Source organism: Zootoca vivipara, chromosome 10 (assembly GCF_963506605.1).
Source record: "Zootoca vivipara chromosome 10, rZooViv1.1, whole genome shotgun sequence".
NCBI classification, from domain to species: domain Eukaryota; kingdom Metazoa; phylum Chordata; class Lepidosauria; order Squamata; family Lacertidae; genus Zootoca; species Zootoca vivipara.
In genome coordinates, this window is record NC_083285.1 from 58,058,558 (window position 1) to 58,081,433 (window position 22,876).

A 22,876-nucleotide genomic window follows, 5' to 3' on the forward strand; every position below is an offset into this window, starting at 1 on the left:
CAGCAGTGACTCAGGAGGCTAGCATATTAGTAAATGAGGCTTCTGCCATATGGAAAGACTGATCCTTTCTCTATTGGGTATCAGCTGAAAGGTCAAGGCGAAATGAAGCATGGGCGCATGCCAGGGCCACACTGCCATGTGTTGCTACATACTTTTGAGCTTATAACCCACCAGCAGTTACAAGATGCTAGGCTTAATTAGTTTAGCATCCTGTGGGTATCCTAGACTTAGATTAATAGGCTAAAGGGTATTATGTGTCAAAGAGGCAAAGAAAGAGGCAATGGATGGAAATGAGCTAGTAAGAAAATGTTACAGTTCACAGAATCAGAAAGTTAACAAAGGCCAAAGGACCATCTAGTACAAACCGGTCTCTCAGCTGCAGGCAACATAGGAAGCTCCCTTATAGCTTGGTCTGTCTACTCCTCAGACCCTCTGGGTAATGTAGGACTGCAGCTCCCATGATCCTTGACCCTGGCCATGTTGGCTCGTGTCAACATCTGGAGGGCCATCAACATCTAGAGGGCCATAGGCTCCCTATCCCTGGTCTACTCAGGCTGGCATACCATGTGGTGATGGTGGCAGTGAAGAAAGCTTACTTCTCTGCCCCTGTTGTGTATGGGCCTTGGTCATGAAAGGCCCATACACATGGCCTCTTGAGGCCTGCTGTAATGACTCTGTGAAGTGCTTTAGGGACAAAATCTCTCGGATTCAGATGGACTTGGATGGCACAGTTAGAGCAAATGCAATGGAGGTGTGAAGAGCACTAGCTGAAAAAAATTCAGCAGACATTTAAAGCATAGGGAGAGCCCCCTGCCTTAATGTCAGTAAGTTGGGAGTTCCAAAACAAAGGTGATACCACACCAAAGAAATGACACACAAGCCTATCCCCAGGTTAGAGTACATGTTGTTTAGTCGTTTAAAAAGGTAAAGATACCCCTGACCATTAGGTCCAGTTGCAGATGACTCTGGGGTTGTGGTGCTCATCTCGCTCTATAGGCCGAGGGAGCCGGCGTTTGTCCGCAGACAGCTTCCAGGTCATGTGGCCAGCATGACTAAGCCGCTTCTGGCAAACCAGAGCAGCGCACAGAAACGCCGTTTACCTTCCTGCTGTAGCGGTACCTATTTATCTACTTGCACTTTGATGTGCTTTCGAACTGCTAGGTGGGCAGGAGCTGGGACCGAGCAATGGGAGCTCACCCCGTCGCGGGGATTTGAACCACCAGCCTTCCGATTGGCCAGCCCTAGGCTCTGTGGTTTAGACCACAGCGCCACCCGCGTCCCGTTTAGTTGTTTAGTCCTGTCCATCTCTTTGTGACCCCATGGACCAGAGCACTCCAGCACTCCGGTCTTCCACTGCCTCCCGCAGTTTGGTCAAACTCATGTTCATAGCTTCGAGAACACTGTCCAACCATCTCGTCCTCTGTCGTCCCCTTCTCCTTGTGCCCTCAAGAGTACATAAGATTGGAAAACTCCCACCAAAACAGATAATAGAATCTTATGATTGGCTCAGACCTTTAAAAAAAAGATATAATGTGTCTTCCCACTTAGCCGGATCTAACTTTTTGTAGCAGCTTACAAGTTGTGAATCAGGTTGGCCCAATTCCCATCTCAGAAACTATTTGTATGTATATTGTATTCCGTCTACACACCAAGAAATGTGTTAGTTGCCTTTGGTGTAGCTGGAAGAGCACAACTTCATTAAGATTATCTATATGCAATAGGGTATGCGATCGATGGCAATTAACAACCATGACCAGAAAGGGATGGGGAAGGAGCGGTATTAGGGAATCTTAAAAGGTAAGGATGAGAGAGGACTTCTCAGATTATAGGATTTTCTTCTGCACACAATTCCCAATAGAAGCTTTTTTGACCTCGCACTGACCTCACTGAATGACAGAGCACTATGGGATGTAAGGAAACCTTGCATATTGAAGAGGGAAAAGGTGGATTTGGATGACTCACAAGAGTTAAAATGAATTCCAACAGCATGTACCAGGATTTTTTTTATTTAAAAAAATTAAAATTATCTATTACTGAAGAGTGGTCCACGTACTGCTTACTTGTGTGCAAGAGAATTTTGCGACAGGCAAGCCTTAATGCAACTACAGTATATCTTGTAAAAGTGGCACCCAGAAGCACAGTGTTTACTAATTCTTTTGCATCAAGATGGTTTTGCATCAAGTAGCCAACAGGGGCTTTTGATTGCTAGGATGCTATTTCATGAATTGGTATCCAATAAAACTCAGTATTTGGGGCTTAAAACCCTCTTAATGGGGTTATCACTTCTGCTATGCTCGGTGCAAACTTTGCTAGATAAATGATTATTCCTAGAATTCTTTGTAAGTCACTTTGCTCCTTAGACATATCTGCCTAATATACAAATTCTTGCAAAGCAGCTTTCCCTTATAAAGTGCATTTTTGTATGTTATTTTCACTAATATATAAATATTTTTGTATGTTTCCCCATAGTGTATACTACGGGGAACAGATATACCTTATTTGGCTGGAGAACTGCACTGAAAAATTCATAAAAGTGCAAATTGGAAGGATGATTGTGTTCCAGTACTTGTTATTGTTTCAGAAAGTGTGAATTAGGTAATACTCGGATGGGTCTGGGTCTGCATGGTCTCACTGGCGAGAGTGCTGGATGGGTCTGCTAGTGTCTCTACACAGCCCGAATCTCACCATTGCCCTGCCCTGCCTTACCCTGGTAAGATGCAGTGACTTGTCAGATAGGTAAGCAGAACCTAGAGAACACCCATGTTCACTGGAATTATAGAGGAATGAACAATGTGAGTGTATGTCTGCTTACGCTGAAGTAAGTTGTATTCTGCTCAATGGAACTTGCTGGTAAGTGTGCACAAGGCTTTGGTTGCCTAAGTCAGTGTTTCCCAACCTTGTGCCTCCAGATGTTTTGGGACTACAACTCCCATCATCCCTAGCTAGCAAGACCAGTGGTCAGGAATGATGGGAATTGTAGTCCGAAAACATCTGGAGGCACAAGGTTGGGAAACACTGGCCTAAGTGAACTGGATGGTATTTTTGTTTTAATGACTGTTGTTGGTACCAGAAGGTCTATGGAAAGGAACAATGAATAGTTACTACCCTACTTGTGAGTCATCTGGGAATTGACTCACAAGGTTCCCCCCCCCCCGCCCACCAAAAAGTGTTTATTGGCCAGGCATGTGTGCTCCAAATTAAAGCACCGGTGCAGTTTTTGCACCAGATGTCGAACGTTCAGAAATAAAAAAACCAAAACAGATCCAGTTACCATCTGTCGAAATGCAGGGTGAAAACTGTCTGAGCAACACATGACCCCCCCCCCCAGATCATATTGGGTTCATTCTAATGATGCAGCTGTCTACGGGGGGAGGGGGGACCGAAGAGATCAGCAGTGCACGAAAAGGCTTGAGCTAGTGATGGATGAGAGAATGTAGAATGTAGATGTACCTGTATCAGATGGACAGACAAGTTAAAGTCTCGAGACAGAACAAATGAAACACCCACAGTACAAAGTGTCAGCGAGACTTCAGAGAAGGTTTTGGAGACTGAGACACCTCATCAAGAAGCAGGGTGATAAGAAAACCTATTATAGGGGTAGTCAACACGGTGCCCTCTGGTGTGTACGTACCATCATCTCTGACCATTGCCCATCCTGGCAAGGGCTTATGTGAGTTAGAGTCTACCAGTGTCTGAAAGGCACTAGAGTAACAGATCAAAACAGATACAGAAAATAACCTTTTCTGTTCACTAAAAGAGGGGATATAACAAATGGGGGAGGCGAGGCGACGATGTGAAGAAGGACTCATGTGCTGAAAAAGAGATCTGAATGATCTGAATCTGGTCACTGCCTAGACAGGAATCATAGAATCATAGAGTTGGAAGAGACCACAAGGGCCATCCAGTCCAACCCCCTGCCAAACAGGAAACACCATCAAAGCATTCTTGACATATGGCTGTCAAGCCTCTGCTTAAAGGCCTCCAAAGAAGGAGACTCCACCACACTCCTTGGTAGCAAATTCCACTGCCGAACAGCTCTTACTGTCAGGAAGTTCTTCCTAATGTTTAGGTGGAATCTTCTTTCTTGAAGTTTGAATCCATTGCTCCGTGTCCGCTTCTCTGGAGCAGCAGAAAACAATCTTTCTCCCTCCTCCATATGACATCCTTTCATATATTTGAACATGGCTATCATATCACCCCTTAACCTTCTCTTCTCCAGGCTAAACATACCCAGCTCCCTAAGCCGTTCCTCATAAGGCATCGTTTCCAGGCCTTTGACCATTTTGGTTGCCCTCTTCTGGACACGTTCCAGCTTGTCAGTATCCTTCTTGAACTGTGGTGCCCAGAACTGGACACATTACTCCAGGTGAGGTCTGACCAGAGCAGAATACAGTGGTACTATTACTTCCCTAGATCTAGATGCTATACTCCTATTGATGCAGCCCAGAATTGCATTGGCTTTTTTAGCTGCTGCATCACACTGCTGACTCATGTCAAGTCTGTGCTCTACCAAGACTCCTAGGTCCTTTTCACATTTACTGCTCTCAAGCCAGGTGTAAGGCAGAGGTGGAGAACCTATGTCCTTCTAGATGTTGCTGGATTTCAACTCCCATTGGCCAGTGTGGCTAATGGCCAAGGATGATGGGAGTTGTACATCATGAGTATCTGGAAGTATCTGGAAGGTCCCAGTTTCCTCATTGCTGCCATGAAGGCCATTCTTGTCACTATCATCCTAAAATGAAACTCACCCACCTATCCATGCAGTGGAGTTGCTGGTCTTGTTCCAATGTGCACAGGCTGTTTGGCCAAGTTCTCGTGCCTGCTCAACCAGTGTTAGCAACAGCTACCAACTAGGGACGGGGTGGATTTTACTTGGTTGGCATTTAAAGGTGAACCTACCTAATTTGCACTTTCTGAAACAAAACAAGAACTGAAACACAGACATTCCTTGAATTTTCCAGTGCAGTACCAAGGAATGTGGACAAATATGCATATACTGTAGTAACATGTGCATACAATGCATATTACTGGAAATATCCACTATACAATTAGTGGAAATATCCTCCATACAATGCATATTAGTGGAAATTAGTGGAAATATCATGGAGAAATGCATTATACTGGAGGGGGGATGGGTATAAGGCAAAAAATGCATACAAAAATGTGTATATTGTGAGAAATTCACACTGAAATGTTGCTGAATTTTCATTATTTTTGGAAAAAACATTGCAAAGTGATATGGGAATGTGAAGAACTGAACTGAAGAGTGGGAAAATGAGAAAGTGAGAGAAGCTGAAATTGACACATTTCCCCATCCCTACTGGAAGAACAGGGCTGGGCAGACAAAGGTGTGAAGGGCTGTTGTTTAGTCCAGCCAATGTACACTCATTTCCCAGCAATACAGCCTCAAATTGCCAATAAAATAAATTGAAGGGGACATAATGGCAAAGCATGATTCACAGCACCAGCCTGTTCTGCATGCCGCTTCTGTAATTTCCCCCTGATTTATCGGAAGGAGAATGGGGCTAAAAGTTGCCTCATTTTGCCACAATGTTTTCATTTTGAAAAGCCCTGTCAGTCAACAGTCCATCCTCTATTTATGATTCAATTCTCTAGATGCCTTACCTGCATTGTCAGGCTTCCATTGAAAACCCCTCTATTGTTGAATATAGACTCTTACTAATAAATACAGTTGCCTTGAAAGTGAAGGGTTGTTTCAAAATTAACCTTGACTCTAGTGCGGAAGAGTCTTTTTTTTCTGAAATGAAAAGATGTGCTATTTTACCCAAGCAGGGAACCATTTACTCAAGCATTCTGGCATAGAAGTCAACTGTTTCTCTTGAATAATCCTGGGAGCTTGGGAGGGACTCAAATGCATTTCAATATAAGGCTAGATCTTGTTAAGTTTTATTCATGTTTCAAAGATTATCTTTATTTTTTTTAAAAAGCACGCAAAATTGCAGCAAGAGTCCCAGTTTTATGCTAGGCACCAACACTACAGAAGGGGGGCGGGATCAAACGGCACATTAATAAACTAAATATTACCTCCCACTGATCTTTGGCTACTAGGCAGACACATTGCTTTCTTGATAGCCTCCTAAGAGGGTCTTCAATAAAGTAAAACTCTTGAGTTTGACGTGTTTCTCTTGCAGGCTGCCAGGAAAGTCTAAATTGAGTCCCTAGTTGTTTTTCAGATTAATCCATTGGAGAGTCCAGAATCTGGCAAGAGTATTTTAGAAGTTTTTGAAAATTCATTTAGGCTTGTGTGTGTGTTTGTGCAAATATGTATGAGGGAGACCGACACGGAATGCCTACTTATAAATTGATCCTCTAATCAAACCTAGGAAATCTTAGAATGACTTAGAATTCTTAGAATTAAATTGTTTTCTGATTCACAACTCTTAGGAAACAGCTTGGAAGGAGACAGAGACAGAGAGGAGGATGGCAGCGTGTCAGTGAAAAAAGGAATCCTGTTGCTTCTCCTGCTGTATTCTGTTCCCCTGCTTTTTCAAAGGCAGTGCTTAAGTGAGAAGCACCAGCAGTCAGCACTTCCCGGAAATTTAGCTCTCTCAAGGAACTTAAGAACACAAGAAGAGTCCTGCTGGATCAGGCCAATGGCCCATCTAGTCCATCATCCTGTTCTCACAGTGGACTACCGATGCTTATAGAAAGCCTGCAAGCAAGACCTGAGTGCAACAGTGTTCTCCCGACATTCGATTCCCAGCGGAGGTATTCAGAGGCTTGACAGTGGCTGGCTAGTAGCCATTGATAGCCTTATCCACTCTGAATTGGTCTAATCCTCTTTCCAAGCCAGGTCAATTGGTGGCCACCACGATATTTGCCCCAGGCTACCCTCCTCACCATTCCATTAAGCCAGGGGTCAGCAACTTTTTTCAGCCGTGGGCCAGTCCACCGTCCCTCAAACCATGTGGTGGGCTGAACTATATTTTTTGGGTGGAAATGAACGAATTTCCTATGCCCCACAAATAACCCAGAGATGCATTTTAAATAAAATCACACATTCTACTCATGTAAAAACACCAGGCAGGCCCCACAAATAACCCAGAGATGCAGTTTAAATAAAAGCACACATTCTACTCATGTAAAAACACGCTGATTCCCGACTGTCCGTGGGCCAGATTGAGGCAGCGATTGGGCCGCATCCGGCCCATGGGCCTGAGGTTGCCTACCCCTCTCGTTAAGCAGCTGCTCACCTGCTTGGGCTCAGGTAGGCACCTCCAACCCACCACACGGTCTGCTACTGAGGATGGCAATGTTTTTTAGTATGTCTTTAGCCAAAGAAAAAATCCACCTCCTTAAATCAAATCAGGGGGGACAGACAGCTACAGAGAAAGTCAAGAATACAGTTTTGGTTGTTGGTTCCTGCATTGGACTAGATGACACTTGGAGTCCCTTCCAACTCTACGATTCTACGATGTGGCAAAACTCCTTTGAAAATGTGTAGCTGTGGGGGAAATTGGGTTTGCTAAGTTCAGTCCTGTGCATGGACTTGGAAGTGTGCCCCACTCTCCATTGAGGCTAACCCCCCAGATAAATGGGATTGCAGCCAACTTTTAAAATTATTTCTATCCCACCTTTTCTTTAAGGAGCTTGCGGAGGTGCACAAGAACCCTGTGAGGTAGGTTAGGTTGAAAGACACTGACTGGCCTAGCTTACCCAGGGAGCTGCAGCGTCTTACGGGAATTTGAATCTGACACTTGAACCACCAGAGCATATGGGCTCAGCGCTGCAATCTTATGCATGCTTAACTGGAATTCCTGCAGACACAGTGGGGCTTACATCTGAGGAAGCCTGGATAGGGTTGCACTGCAATGCTGTGGTCCTGGGCTCACCTACCTGGGAGTCCTTCTCACTCAACTTCATGGAATTTAGAGTAAACACACATATGATATATTATAGTCAAGTGATCCTTCGTTTAAGAACATGGTTATTACAAGTGGTTATTATTCAACTCCCCTTCATGGATCACTGCCTTGTCATGGCGAAGGGGCTTGAATAACTCCAAGAAGTTATGAGCTATGCCATGCAGGGCCACCCAAGATGGACAGGTCATAGGCGAGAGTTTAATTCTCCACCTGGAGAAGGAACTGGCAACCCACTCCAGTATTTTTGCCATGAAAACTCCATGGACATTAAAAAGGAGAAGCTTTGAGAAGAAATTTCCAAGGCATGCTTAGATTCATGGGGTCACAGAGAGTCAGACATGACTAAGACGACTAAACGACTATTATTCAACTGCTCATTGTCAAATGATATGCCTTTTCTGACCCACTTTACTTCAGCTCTTGCATGTAATATCTGCCATACATTTTAGTGGGGAAGAACTGGCCCTAATATTTTCAGTAATATAAGCAACCGGGGGGTGGGGGTGGGGTTAAATGACTATCAATGCATTGCATCATTACCATCACTCTTATGCTTTTGTTCCTTTGTTACCAGGCAAGGAACAAGACTTTAATGGGAAAAAACAAAAACGAATGCACTTTTTGTGCTGAAAGGTTTTTTTAAACACAAAACAAAAACAAAACTTGTGCCACAATAATTTATGCCTTGGCTCCATCATTTGAATAATGAGATTGGGGAAAAGGGGAGGGAATTCTGTTGGAGAATACTGGGTTATTAGACAATCCCTGGAATGGCTGCCCAGAACTGGAGTAATAATAATAATAATAATAATAATAATAATAATAATAATAATAATAATAAGTCTCAGGAATCCAAGGGTTGGATTTTGACTAACTTGTTGCACTCACGAAAGCCACCACAAGAAGTCTCACTAGTGCAATGGGGCTTTCATTTCTCTCCAGCCCCCTTTTCCTTCCCCCAAATCTGCTCAGGAGAGTCAGGAGAACTTCCAAAAACAGCACATGAGAGAAGGAAAGAGGTGATTGCTCTATCTGCCAAGCAGAAGTTGCTTGCGTTGGTGGTACAACGTCCTTAGCGGTATGCTGAATTCCACCCCAAATTGATGCTGAAGATCCACCTGACTTCAGTTTATAGTGATTAGAAAAGCAAATTCTCGTGAGGAAAGGGACATCCCATAACGATGGCACACAGCTGGACCACAGAGGCTGGGGGACTTGTGGCCCTCCAGATCATGTTGCTGGACTGCAACTCCTATCCGCTCCAGTCAACATGGCCAGTGGCCAGTGATTATGGGAGTTGTGGCCACAGATCACAGGATCCTTATAAAGATATCAGGGAGGAGCCATTGAGCAAATACTCTGCATGCCAAAAAATCATGGATTCAATCCAGGCCATTTTCAGTTTAAAAAGTCAGATAGCAAATGAAGGCTGCTCCCAGTCAGAATACACAGGATCCTGAATGGGGTGTAGGGGCATCGCAGCACACTAAGGCACTCTCTCTTAGGGCCCAGCAAGGCCCCCTGCCTTTCTAATTTTTCTTTATTTTTTCCTTCTCCTAAATGAGCTACCTTCCCAGGTTGGTGAGCCCCATCTGTTCCTCACTTCCCTCTACAACACATTCAGTACCTGCCTTCTTGACCATTGGACCCACGATTGGTCTCATCTGCTCAATGAGCTGAAGCCTGACAGCTTCTAGGAGGCACAGGTGAGAGCTGAGTGCAGGGTGGGGACCATAAGGTGGACAGATCGCCCCAGAAGGAGCACGGCGTGTCCCCCACCAGAGGTAGTACCCCTCCCTTAACACCCCACACACCCCACTGCAGTTAACAAAGCGCACAAATTATGGCAACCTGGCCACCATACAAACTTTTCAACCCTGGTGGAATTAGTTTGCTAAAGATTGGAGTAAAGAGACTGTCTTCATGGCTCTTTAAAAGCCGTCAATGGTGGCTCTAGTTTGGTGTCCCATGAAAGATGCTAGATAGTTCTGGGCCACTCAAAAGCTTGCAACTTCCCTCTCTTTTTTTGTAACATTTAGGTTGGCCCAATAAAGATGTTGCCCCAAACAAAATAACATAAATTAAATGATACACAGAAATTACTGCCATCCCATGTGTGTCTAAGGTTTCTTTTGTCCTATATTTGGGACAGTAACAGCACTGCTGTTCTTGCTCTTAGCAGGTGGTTTCATTTTATTAAATTATATTTTGGGTTTGTTTTTTTACAATGGTGAATAAACTACCAGGATATGCAGCATCCTTTTGATGCTTCGTCCCCTTGGAGGAGAAAGTTTACTTTGTTGGAATGAGATACTGGGAAAAGAGCGAGCGAGCTATTAATAAACGAAACTTCTTATGTGCGGCAAACTATTTTGTATGTGCTCAGCATGGGGAATTCTTCAAATGGCTTTCGTTTTATGAATAATTGTAAATTTAATGTTGGCGTCAATAACTCCTTAAAACAGCTTATTCTGTTTCTGAGTTACACACTTCTGAGCGCCGCAACATAACTTTGATGGAACCTGGGGCATAATTTTTATTTTTCTGACGGATGGATACAAAGGGAAATAAGATCTCAAAATGCTGGAATTACCTGCTTTCCTTTCCTTTTTAAGCAGCAGGCAAATAAGTGTAAGCATTAAAGTTTGGACCATGAGACCGTAAAGCACGAGTGGAATGACTTATTTCAAATTTACTAGCCGGTTATGAAGGAGACAGCTGCTGTAGCAGCATCCATAATAACCGCTGGCACAAAAAAAATGATGTGGCAACAATGACATGGGCAGGGCTGTCCTAAGCATATCCAGCGCCATGGTGCAAAGCTCCCTCCGGCACCCCTCCTGTTTCCCAGAGTTTTTTAGGGAGGATGGCACTGCCAGCAGGGCTGGAGGAGGCGGGCAGAGGCTGGAGGGCAGCTCCTCCGGTGGGGAAGAGGCAGAGGCTGGACACGGTGCCTCCTGGCTCAGCTGGATGCTTCGTGCCACGGTGGCACGGTGGCATGGTGGAGGCGGGCAAGGGTGGTGAGCTGATGCCGGGAGGTGCCGTGTTGAGCCTCCGCCCCTTCCCTGGTGCCCTCCAGAACTTGGCGCCCTGGCGCCCGGCGCCACTAGCCTCTATGGGTAAGACACCCCTGGACATGGGAAAGGGACTAGATGAAGCTACATTATACCAAGTCAGACCATTGGTCCATGGAGCTCAGTATCATCTAACCCAAGAGCCACCGACCATTTTAGGCCTGCGGGCACAAGAAACCGGCCGCACCTGGAACTAGGTGAGGAGAATGCAGCTGAATTGGATACAGCTGTGGGCAGCCAGAGGGACCCAGGTGGCGCTGTGGGCTAAACCACTGAGCCTAGGGCTTGCCGATCAGAAGGTTGGCGGTTCGAATCCCTGTGATGGGGTGAACTCTCATTGCTTGGTCCCAGCTCCTGCCAACCTAGCAGCTCGAAAGCACATCAAAATACAAGTAGATAAATAGGAACTGCTATAGCGGGAAGGTAAACAGCATTTCCATGTGCTGCTCTGGTTTGCCAGAAGCGGCTTTGTCATGCTGGCCACATGACCTGGAAGCTATACGCCGGCTCCCTCGGCCAATAGTGTGAGATGAGTGCGCAACCCCAGAGTCGGTCACAACTGGACCTAATGGTCAGGGGTCCCTTTACCTTTACCTTTACGTGGGCAGCCAGAGGACGCACCACCCACCTTGGGCCTGCCCATAAAAGAAGAAGTCTAGAGTGAGAGATTAGGGTGATGCTTTCTGCTTCCAGGATCTCTTCTCATTGTGGGTGAGCTCAGAGTTTGTTTGGGAAATGATATACAATGAATTGAAAAGGATGTTTAAAATAACTTTAATAACAACAACAACAACAACAACAACAAAACAACAACAACGACAACAGAAACTTTTCTTTTGGGAATTATAGGAACAGAACTACTTAATTGTACAGAAATTTATTTATGTATGCTACTACAGCTGCAAGAATGTTATCGGCCCCAAAGTGTAAAGAAATCAAGATAAAAAACTTTTTATAAAAGAATGGAAATGGTTTGTTGAATATTTACAGATAAATTGTATCTACAGATAAAAACATTAGCAGGATTAATGTAAAAAAGGAGTATATATTTACAGTAGATAAATAAATGAGCAAGTTAAATGAACTTGGATATGCAGAAGATATTTTTTAAAAAATTAATTTCAGCAACTGCAGAAAGAAGGGGAAGGAAGTCAAAATTTTGAAATGTGAAATTGATGGTAAAACTAATGAAATGTATAAATTTGAAAAATATAAATCAAAAACTAAAAAAGAAGAGTTTGTTTGGACCCTGTGTGAGAGCCCCGAGGCTCAGAGGGAAGGTGTGCAGAAGGAAAATGAATGGATATTGATTTATATATGTTATTAACTTTGTATTAACGTAACACTTTTAAATGTAACTGTATATATTTTTTGTAATATTTTTGTTTAAGTTGTCTGTTGCTGCTTCAGTTTTATGCACACCACTCAGGGATACTTTTAATATATTAAGTGGTGTAGAAATGCTGTAAAATAATAATAATAATAATAATGATAATATAGGTAAAGTTAAGGTAAAGGACCCCTGGATGGTTAAGTCCAGTCAAAGGTGACAATGGGGTTGCGGTGCTCATCTCGCTTTCAGCCTGAGGGAGCCAGTGTTTGTCCAGAGACAGCTTTCTGGGTCATGTGGCCAGCATGGCTAAACCGCTTCTGGTGCAGTGGAACAGCCATATGTCAAGAATGCTTTGATGGTGTTTCCTGCTTGGCAGGGGGTCGGACTGGATGGCCCTTGTGGTCTCTTCCAACTCTATGATTCTATGAACACCGAGACGTAAACCAGAACGCAGGGAAACACCGTTTACCTTCCTGCCACAGTGTACCTATTTACTTGCACTGCCCTGCTTTCGAACTGCTAGGTTGGGAGAGCTAGGACAGAGCAATGGGAGCTCACTCCATTGCGGGATTCGAACTGCCAACCTTCCGATCGGCAAGCCCAAATGGCTCAGTGGTTTAGGCTACAGCGCCACCCGCGTCCCAATAGTAATAATCATAATCATAATCATAATGCAACTACTACTTTGGATTTTGGAGCAAGTGTGGTTGTCAGAACCTACACTTCCTGGATCAACTCCTTCCCCCAAGGTCTTTTTGTGCGGAGATACACACAAGCTTAACTCTTTTCTATCTCTTCCTCTGCTCTAAAATGGGGTTACACAGCTCCAGGCTGGAAATAGCCTAATGGTATTTACATACCTTATCAATGAGCTTTTGCTATGCAGCAATTCTTCAGTATTCCAGGGGCAACAGAGGTGATATCTGTACGTTGTAGCTCTGTGCGCTAATTTCTTTATCAAATCTCCGAGCACGAAGTAACAGAACGGTAATGGGCATAGCACAGAACAAACCCGACCCTTAAACATTGGATAAACAGCCTTCTCGGAAATGTTTGCTTCCCGCCCCCTGCCCCTCTCATGTGTCCCTTGAGCGTATAACAAGATGACTGAAGTTTCGAGGGCCCCAGGGAGGAATTTAATGAATCAGTGTTCTCAGCTCGCATTATATGAATCCATATATATAAATAGATATATTTGTTTGTGCGTCCGTGTGTGTTTTTTTTTAAAAAAAAGGTTTAAAGAGGATTTTGTTAGGGGTCGATGAGTCACAAATCTGAGGGCCTCATTTTCCCATTTGCCTTGGAAATAAATCTGAACCCAGAATTGACCTTGATTTGTGAAGCCAGCTCCAAGTTTTCTTTTCATTCAACAAAGTTTAAGCATTTCTGATGATGGAAACACGATACATCAACTCTTCAGCCACTGTGAGAACAGGATGCTGGACTAGATGGGCTATTGGCCGTTTCTTATGTCCTTCATGAGGCAACTTCAGACTGTGGACCAAAATGGGATTACTGCCAAGAACAGTATCCCAAAGTTAAGTTCTCTCCCTCCCCCATCTATAACTTGATATTCTCACATGGCGTATTTTCCACCTCCATTGTGGAGCAGGAGAAGGGAAGCGTGCATCACAGTGGTCACACCTGTGTCATATATCTAAAGCACTTGTTATACCATTTTAACAGTTGTGGCTTCCCCTGAGCAATCCTGAGAACTGGGTGGGGGTTGAAGGATGCCCCCATTCCCCTCACAGTTCCCAGATGGGTTTAACAATCAATCCCCCTTTCCAGGGAATTGTAGCTGTGGAAGGCAAATACGGGCTCTCAGCACAAATTAGAAACTACAATTGCCTGGAGTCTTTGGGGGTAGCCATTGATGTTTAAACGAGCTAGACCAGTGACTGGGAGCGGTCGCTAGGACCATATAACACTGGCCCTAAAGGATCTACACTAGTTTTCCGTATATTTCTGAGAGCAATTCAAAGTGTTGGTGTTGACCTTTGAAGCCTCGGCCTTGTATACCTGAAGGAGCGTCTCCACCCACATTGTTCTGCCCGAGGTCCAGCTCCGAGCACTGGCAGAGGAAGGTGGGTGCAGGGAGGCACACCGCTCCGGGTGTCATCCCTCAGTGCGGGTGACATTCAGTGCGCTGCCCAACCATGACTCGGACTCCCCCACCTACCATGAGCCGTCAGGGGAAGGGGGGAGCTGCTGTGCCGCTTTGTCGGTTCCTTCCTCTCCCCTTCCCGCTCGCCTGCCTCCTTCCCATCCTCTCCCCTGCCTGCCTGCCTCCTCCAGCTGGGAGCGCTGCGCAGTAGCTCCCCCTTTCCTTGACAGCTGGCGGTAGGCATAGGAGTCAGAAGAGAGAGGTCCACCATTGCCCCATGCTCCCAGCTGGAGGAGGCAGGCAGGAAGGGGAGAGGATGGGAAGGAGGCAGGGGAGAGGAAGGGGAGAGGAAGAAAGTGGGATTGGTGTGTGTGTGCACAGCTACCCCGCGTCTGGGAGGGCACCCTCCGCGCCCCTTGGGAACGCGCCCGCCCTGGGCAGCATGGGCATATGCTCCGCCACTGGCTCCGAGGGCCTTTGGGCAGTTCCCTCAGTGAAACTACGGGGAAGCAGGCAGAAGGGCTTCTTAGAAGGGCTTTTTGGTTGTCACACCCACCCTGTGGAATGCCCTCCCGTCAGATGTCAATTTTTTTGTAGGCTTCTGAAGGCAGCCCTGTTTCAGGAAGCATTTAATGTTTAATGTTGTTGCTGTTTCTTGTAATTTTTTTGGAAGCCACCCATAGGAAATAAACAATATTAAAAATACTAATAACAATAATTAGAGACAGGGTGATATTTACTCCACACTTAAAAGAGAGTTTCATTCTTCATTGGGAACATTCACATTCTGTACAGAGAAACAATTAATTCTCTGATCTGCCTAAACTATGCACTCTGAAATAGGGTGGCTCCACATTTTAAGGAGGCCCTCACCAGAGTTTACAGTGGTACCTTGGTTCTCAAACTTAATCCATTCCGGAAGTCTGTTCCAAAACCAAAGCGTTCCAAAACCAAGGCACGCTTTCTCATAGAAAGTAATGCAAAACAGATTAATCCGTTCCAGACTTTTAAAATCAACTTCTAAAACAGCAATTTAACATGATTTTTACTATCTAATGTGACCATTGATCCATAAAATGAAAGCAATAATCAATGTACTGTACTATAAAAATAAATAAGACAGTTTTGTCGACTATCATCCACACAGTCACAAAAAACAAATTACTGTAACCGGGCGGGGAAAACCTCAAAAACAAAAATGCAAAATAAATAGCAGAAACAAAAGCACCAAACTTAATCCATTCCAGAAGTGCGTTTGACTTCCGAAATGTTCGAAAACCAAGGCACAGCTTCTGATTGGTGCAGGTGCCCCAGAAACAATAGCCAACAGCCGCATCTGATGTTCGGCTTCCGAAAAACGTTCGAAAACCAGAACACTTATTTCCGGGTTTTCCGGGTTTGGGAACCAAGGCATTTGAGAACCAAGGTACCACTATACTCTGATGGGCCCCCTTTTGGTGGACCCTAGTGGTGGCAGTGGTAGGTAGACAACCATTTTAATTTACAGAGCAGCTAGAAGTCCTGTATTCTTTGGTAAAATCTCACCCTAATCAAAAACAAATCTCCTTGTGTGAGGCGGTCAAATTCAACCCATCAAATATATTTGAGTTTTTGCTGCAAGGGGTGCCAACCTCTCAGAAAAGATAATGCACTGTTTTGGGATAAGGCCTTAACTGATTGCACTCACAATACTGTTTCTGGACCCTGGAGTCTGCATTAAAATCCCCCATGGAATAGGCTTATTCAGTTTTAATTAACTATCTGCAATGTAAATTAGTGCACAACAGCATATATTTTTAAAAAATAAAATAAAGAGGAAAACATATTAATTCAGAATACAGATTTCCCTATATATATTTAGGGAGGGAGAGGGTAAACTGGATATTTTCAAGTACAAAGCCCTGGACTCTCCTTGATGTTGCTCAGCTGTGGTAAAGAATGAAATCGTTGACTTCATGATGCTAAGCACTCCGCTGGGAAACACAAACAGAGTTCATAAACTGAAGCATTCATTTCACGAGCTTTTATTAAAAGGTTTCACCTCTAAATTGAACTGTCGTACGTTGTTAGAAAACTTAAGTTTTTTTTTTAAAGCACAGTTTCTTTTAACTACGCATTTAAAAGACAGAGAAGCTTTCTGCCTTTTTTCATATATTTCAGGCTTGACCTCTTTCACGCGCGGTCAGCAATCTAGAGAGCATTTAATCAAATTGGCTGGAAAATAAAATTATGTTATATGCAGTCTGCTCCTCCCTGCCCCCCTCCCCCCCCCCGGTGCTGCCGAAGGAGTTCCCGTTCCCCACCGAAAACTCTGACACGACCCTAACCTTGTTAATGTGGTTTTTCGCAAATTCTGTCTATCTCCCCAGCAGGCTCTTTGGAGTTCACTCTGACGGGGGGGAAAAACACTACAGTCTAAGATTAAAAGATATCCGCCAGATGAGAAGGACATTCGGTAATTTATAAATCATTCATTGGTGACATTGCTTTCTGCAGCTTTTCAAGGAATTGGATTAACTGCTTTTCCGGTTCCTTCAAATGTTGCTTTTCTACAGACAGTGTCATAGGTCATTACCAGCTTTCCCCTTATGTAAGCAATTCCAGCTTTCTATTAAAAATACTAATTTCCACCCCACTACAGAATCTTTTTTTTTGAAGAAGCAAGTATATTAAAAAGAGAAGAAGGAAGCGCCACAACTTGCTTTGAAATATTAAAGGAATATATTTAAGTGAAGGGCTTCGATGTAGGGGTTCCCCTCCCCCCCTGCCTGGTTCCCGATGACAGTAAGATTTTAGCCTACGAAGTCAATAGTAAATTTTATTAAAGTCATTATTTTCCTGTTCCAGGCCTCGCGCGTTAAATAAACTATAGCTGACAATGCTGTCTTACATGCCGCTGTGCTGCAAAACGGCCTTCTCTTTATTACCACAGGGATGTTGAGGGAACATTGGAAGGTCTTTTTTCTGCACTGGTAAGGGCTCATTGACGCAGCTGGCCTTTCGCGGTTCTTGGCAGGCAGCTTTTATAGGTGGAACTTGTCTGCCTCCCTTTCCAGGCAGCCCTGAGTGGAGGAATCAGTGCTGAAAGCCACTTTTTGCTTGCTTCCTTTCTCCTTCCGCATTCGGCACAAACAGCTGGGCTCGTGTCAGATTGGTGACCCTCCGTTGACATGGCGCCCCCTGGTAAGAACATCTGAGTCCAGCATTCTGTTCCAACAGTGGAGTAGAGTGTCATGAATGAATCAGCGCCCAGGGAAGGTTTGCAGCCAGCTCTCAGGGAAGGGTTGCTGCCAAATGAAGAAAGCAGTCAGGAACAGAGAGGGTTAACTGCCGTGCAGGATGAGCACCGGCTAGTGCCAACTCCTCTGCCGCTTGGAATGCCAGCTGATAAGGAAATGGTGGAGAGCAAGCTAGAACGCAGTCAAAGCTCGCTGGAAGCACTAACAAGCGGGAAGGAGTTAAGAGACAGCCTCTCAGAGAATGGGGAAGAGGAGGGAGCTGACCCAATCTCTCCGAAGTCTCGACGAATGAGAGGACTGCAAGATAGGAAGCAAAACAGAAGACGTATGAAGAGAAAGTTCCGTTGCTTCTGGTCTCACTGCAAGCAGGCTTCAGAAGGGCGATCTTGATTGATGATGGCGGAGGCTGTGTTAAAGCCATCCAGAGTTAGAGTATCTGTTTGTTTTGACAATAAATCATCCTTTTCAATTAACTATGCTCACTGTGGTATCAAGCTGGGGACTGGACTCCTGAGTAGAGTTGGAACGGACCACAAGGGTCACGAAGTCCAGCCCCGTGCAACACAGGAATCTTTTGCCCAATGTGAGGCTTGAACCCATGACCTTGAGCTACCCTAAGCCCTAAATTGTGATCCCCAGCAAGTGGTGTTTAGAGGTGTATTGCCTCTGACATGGGAAGGAGAACAGAGCCGTCAATAGCCCTATCCTTCATTAATCCAGTGGCACCTCTCGTCAGTAGAAAACGGATCAAAATCCTATTTGGAGTTACCTCCAGAAGCAACCTTGAACTTCCTCCCACACTGTTCCAAAGGCTCCACCAAACCTCCAGGGCAGATTTTGCTCTTGCGGTGTGGTGTGTGCAGGGAGCTTTACGGGGAGAGGGAATCATCAACGACTACAACCGCTTTCCCTTACATTTCAAGCCCTTTGGGGCCTTGCCACCTCCAATCATCTGGATATTGTTTTCCATGCAAGGCTGGTTCCAGGGGTTGAGGGGCCTTTGAAAACTAGGTGTTCTCAGGGGCTTCCACATTTCCGCGCTAACTGGCAGTGATCTTCCAGGATTTCAGACAAGGTTCTCTCCCAGCTGTACCTGGAGATGCCCGGGATTGAACTTGGGGCCTTCTACATGTAAAGCAGATGCTGTCCCACTGAGTTGCAGCCCTTCCACCCAACAAGGCTGTCTTAAGAGTCTGGCATCAACTCTCATCTTTGCTGATTAAGTTCTATTTTCCTTCCACAAAATGAGGCGAGAAGGGAGCTGGAAGAAGGCGAGACAAGACAAGGCGGAGCAAGGGAGGTCAGTAGGTGGGAGAAGACAGAGCAGGAGATGCTGGATGGGAACCTCTGGTGGGAGAAAGCAGGAGGAGCAAAATGATGGGGGAGATGGGGTGGCAGAGGGGGAGTTGGGAGCAGGAAGATTTGGTTTCAGTAGATGGGGTGAGCAAGAGTAAACGGAGAGCTGAAGACCGCAGGGAGGGACACAGACGAGCACTGTTCACACATTGTACATTCACACTTGGCATCTACCCAAACGTGAGTGTTCATACAAAAGACTGTACACTTGTTGATTTGCACAGATCACCCATTTGCGTACACAATTTTTTTTTACAGCCATTGAATGTAATGTGTGAAAACCCCTGAGATGATGAAGTAAGAGGAGAACAGCAATTTCTCCCTCTTCATCCTCCTACAATTCCTGGCAGTGCTCCTGTGTTTCATTGGCCCAAACTAAAATGAATACATTATACCATGTAATACTTTTTTAAAAAACAACTGGAAATATATATTCTATGACCCTCAAGGTCCATTTTGAGTCTCTGGCCAAGTTTTACCTTGAGTAGAGGAGAGATAGGGTATGCAAACTGGAAATTCTGTTTGTGTGCCTGATCTTCTCAGAACTCTGTGCAAAGTGGAAATAAGAACACTGTTAAGACAACCAGGTGGTGATTGTGTGTGGCTCTGTTTGTCTTGGGTCCCCAGGAACTACCCAGTCTTTCCCCCAGCACTGCTTGTTCTACCGTAGAGTTTAGACCCAGGTGAGAAGCCACAGCAATGCTGAATCAGCCTTCAGAAGTTTCCCCTTCCTCAATAGTTTGGGCAAAGCTCATGCAATCACCTCCCCCCTCTCCCTGTTAAAAAAAGAGATCCTTGTCAATTTAAAATATAACAAAGCATTTCCCCTCCCCTCCTCTTCTCTCCAACTATGGGTCTTCCTCAAACCACATGCAATTAACCTTGATTCTATCATTGGTCTGGGTGGGTGTGGGATCACATTATGAGGCATTTCTGTGTTCCTGTATTACTTAAAAGTGCCAAGGGAGCCTTTGCTTACCAGCAGGAAACTTTAAAGATATTTAAAAGCATGCATCCAAACCTTCTGGCACCAATAAAGAGAGGGTGTGCGTGCGCGCGCGCGCGCACACACACACACAGGTGGCTGAGTAAGAAAGAAGTGGGATATGTTTATAGTATAACTAGGAGGAGAGGAATAAAGAATGCTGTATGCAATGTAGCTCAGAGTCATTTTTCTGTTACTATTCGAGTCAACTTGCAGTAATGCCCTTAGCAGTGGTGGCTGGTGCTTATTGGGGCTGGTAGGGTAGAAGACAGGGAGGCTAACACTAGTGGGAGCCAGAGCCAATGGCAGGCAGAACCAATTGATTCTAGAACTCCATGCTCTGGGATTAAGGAGGAGGAATCTGACCACCACTGCCACCTTCTGGGCTAGTTGTAAGTAAGAGGACAGGCAGGTGGAGGCTGGATGAGGGCAGACTGAGGATGGTGGGGCAGTATCCCAGTAGCACTAATACACTAACTTCCACTGGTCCTTAGTCATCAATTGGATCCAGAATTTCCAGATATTTGGAAACTATGGAGAAAAGACGAATGTATTTTAAAGGGGATTTCTTTTTCTCCAAAGAAAGGAAAGGGAAACAGTTGAACTGAAAATGAAAATCAGGGAAAGGATCACAGCTGAGCAGGAGAGCATCTGCTTTACACAGTTAAGGTCACTGGGTCAATTCCTGGCATCTCTAGACAAGACCCCCAACGTCTTGGAAAGACCCTGCCAGCCAGAGTAGGTAAAATTGGATTAGATAGGCCAGGGGTTGTCAACCCAGTCCCTACTGCCCACTAGTGGGCGTTTCAGGATTCTAGGTGGGCAGTAGGGGTTCTACAGCGTAAGCTGGATCCTCCTTCCATTGAGCACTGGTGGGCGGTAAGGAAATTTTACCATCCAGAAAGATGCATTAGTGGGTGCTAGGTATAGAAAGGTTGACTACCCCTGGTCTAACCTATACTAACCCCCACCCCCAAATTATCTGGAATGCAAAGGATACACAATGCAAACTGTGGGAAATCCCAAATCAAGTACATTTCCTCTGCAGACTGAAAGCCACCCCTGAGATAGACAAATATGCTCAGTATGAGGAATTGCCCAAAATGTCTTCCCCCTAAAAAACCCAACAACCCACCGTTCTCCATCAGTTAATGAGAAATGAAAGGACAGAAATGTTGGTTAAATTCTCATGGGTGGTGTAGCATATTGGCTTGCCATACCAGAAACTGCTGAGTCAGCACCCATGCACTCTACTGTTTTGTTTTAGTGCTGCATGGGTTGTTCCCTCCATGAAATGTTTTGTATTATATAGAGTTGGAAGGGACCCAAAGGGTCATCTAGCCCAAATCCCTGCAATGCAGAAATCACAGCTAAAGAACCCCTGGCAGGTGGCCATCCAACTTCTGTTTTAAAAAATCTCCAGTGGAGAATCCACCAGTTTCTGACGTGGTCTGTTACACAGTTGAACCCCTCTCACCATCGGTAAGTTCTTCCTAATGTTTAGTCGGAATCTACTTTACTGCAATTTGAAGCCATCTGTTCATGTCCTACTCTCAGGAGCAGAATAAAAGAAGCTTGCTCCATCATATGTCCTCTCATACAGGCTCAACATAACCAACTCCCGCTACTGTTCCAAAGGCTTGGTTTCCAGATCATTTGTGTGGCCTCCTCTTCACGATACTTTTCAGGTGGGGTGCAGGTTTGGGCTGTTGTCTTTTTGCTGTAGTTCCCTTATTTTTGAAGAGACTGAGGGATGTGCCCTTTCTTTCATTTCCATTGCCTGAAACCCTGGAGAGCCATTGCCAGTCAAAGTGAACAATGCTGAGCTAGATATAAGATATCTTCCTTAGCTCCTATCTACCAAATTCCGATAGAAGGCTTCAATGTACTGGAATCCCCTTTGGATGAGACTAAGATAAGGCAAACTGATTCCTCCCCAAACAAAGGAGTTGTGCAATGTGTGTGTGGGGTGGCGGCGGCGGCCTCTTTTGTTTTAGGAAAATCTTCTCTAGTGGGATGGGTGGAGAAGCAGCCCACAACTAGCTTTAAGCCTAAAAACAAAACAAAAACCACCTTTCCCTTGCTGAGATGGCAGCCACCATCTCTTACAAAGTGCATGTCCAATGGGAAATGAAAGGCAGGAGCTAAACAAGCTCCATTACTGCCCGTTTTTTCATCTCTCAGTCTTTTCTATCTAATAAACTCCTGGGTTCTTGTGGCCAAAGTGACACTGGAAGCTGCAGCCAATGACACATTGCAAGCATCCCTCTAAGTGACTTTTATCCAGTGACTTTGAGAGCAGGTGCAAATAGATCTGTGCAAGGTGATTCAAAATGGTCTGTTCTTCATTCATTTTCGGTTGTTGGTTGCCCAACATCTTCTGGAGAACATCTTTATTCCTGTTGACAAAAATCTTGCTTGCAAGGGGCACGTGTATTCAGGTAATGGAATTACAGGCCACAGTGCTAAGCGGCATTTCTTTCAACACATTTCCTACGAGCATAATGACACGTGCAAAAACTCGCTGGATTCTACTTTGTGGCTCTGCTCTTGTCTTGAGCAGGGCATATCAGCAGAAAACCTAGCTGCCAGTTCAAATGTTGGTGGGCAGCAGTTGCTTGTCTGTCCATTTGGCAGTTCCTTACATGAAGCAGAAGGTTTCAAAGTTTTCACACAAACGTTTCATTCGAAGTTGCACTGCATCATGGATGTTACTATTTTACGACTGCATAATCAATCATTCACATGCATTCAGATTTCACTTCTGAGAATAAGGAGCAAGCACAGAGATGCAAGATGGACTAAAGTCCATTACATGAGCAAAGGGAAGCTGGAAAATGAAATCTTTATGTACTTCAGGAGGAAACAACGACCAGCCTGGGTGGGCAGAATCACA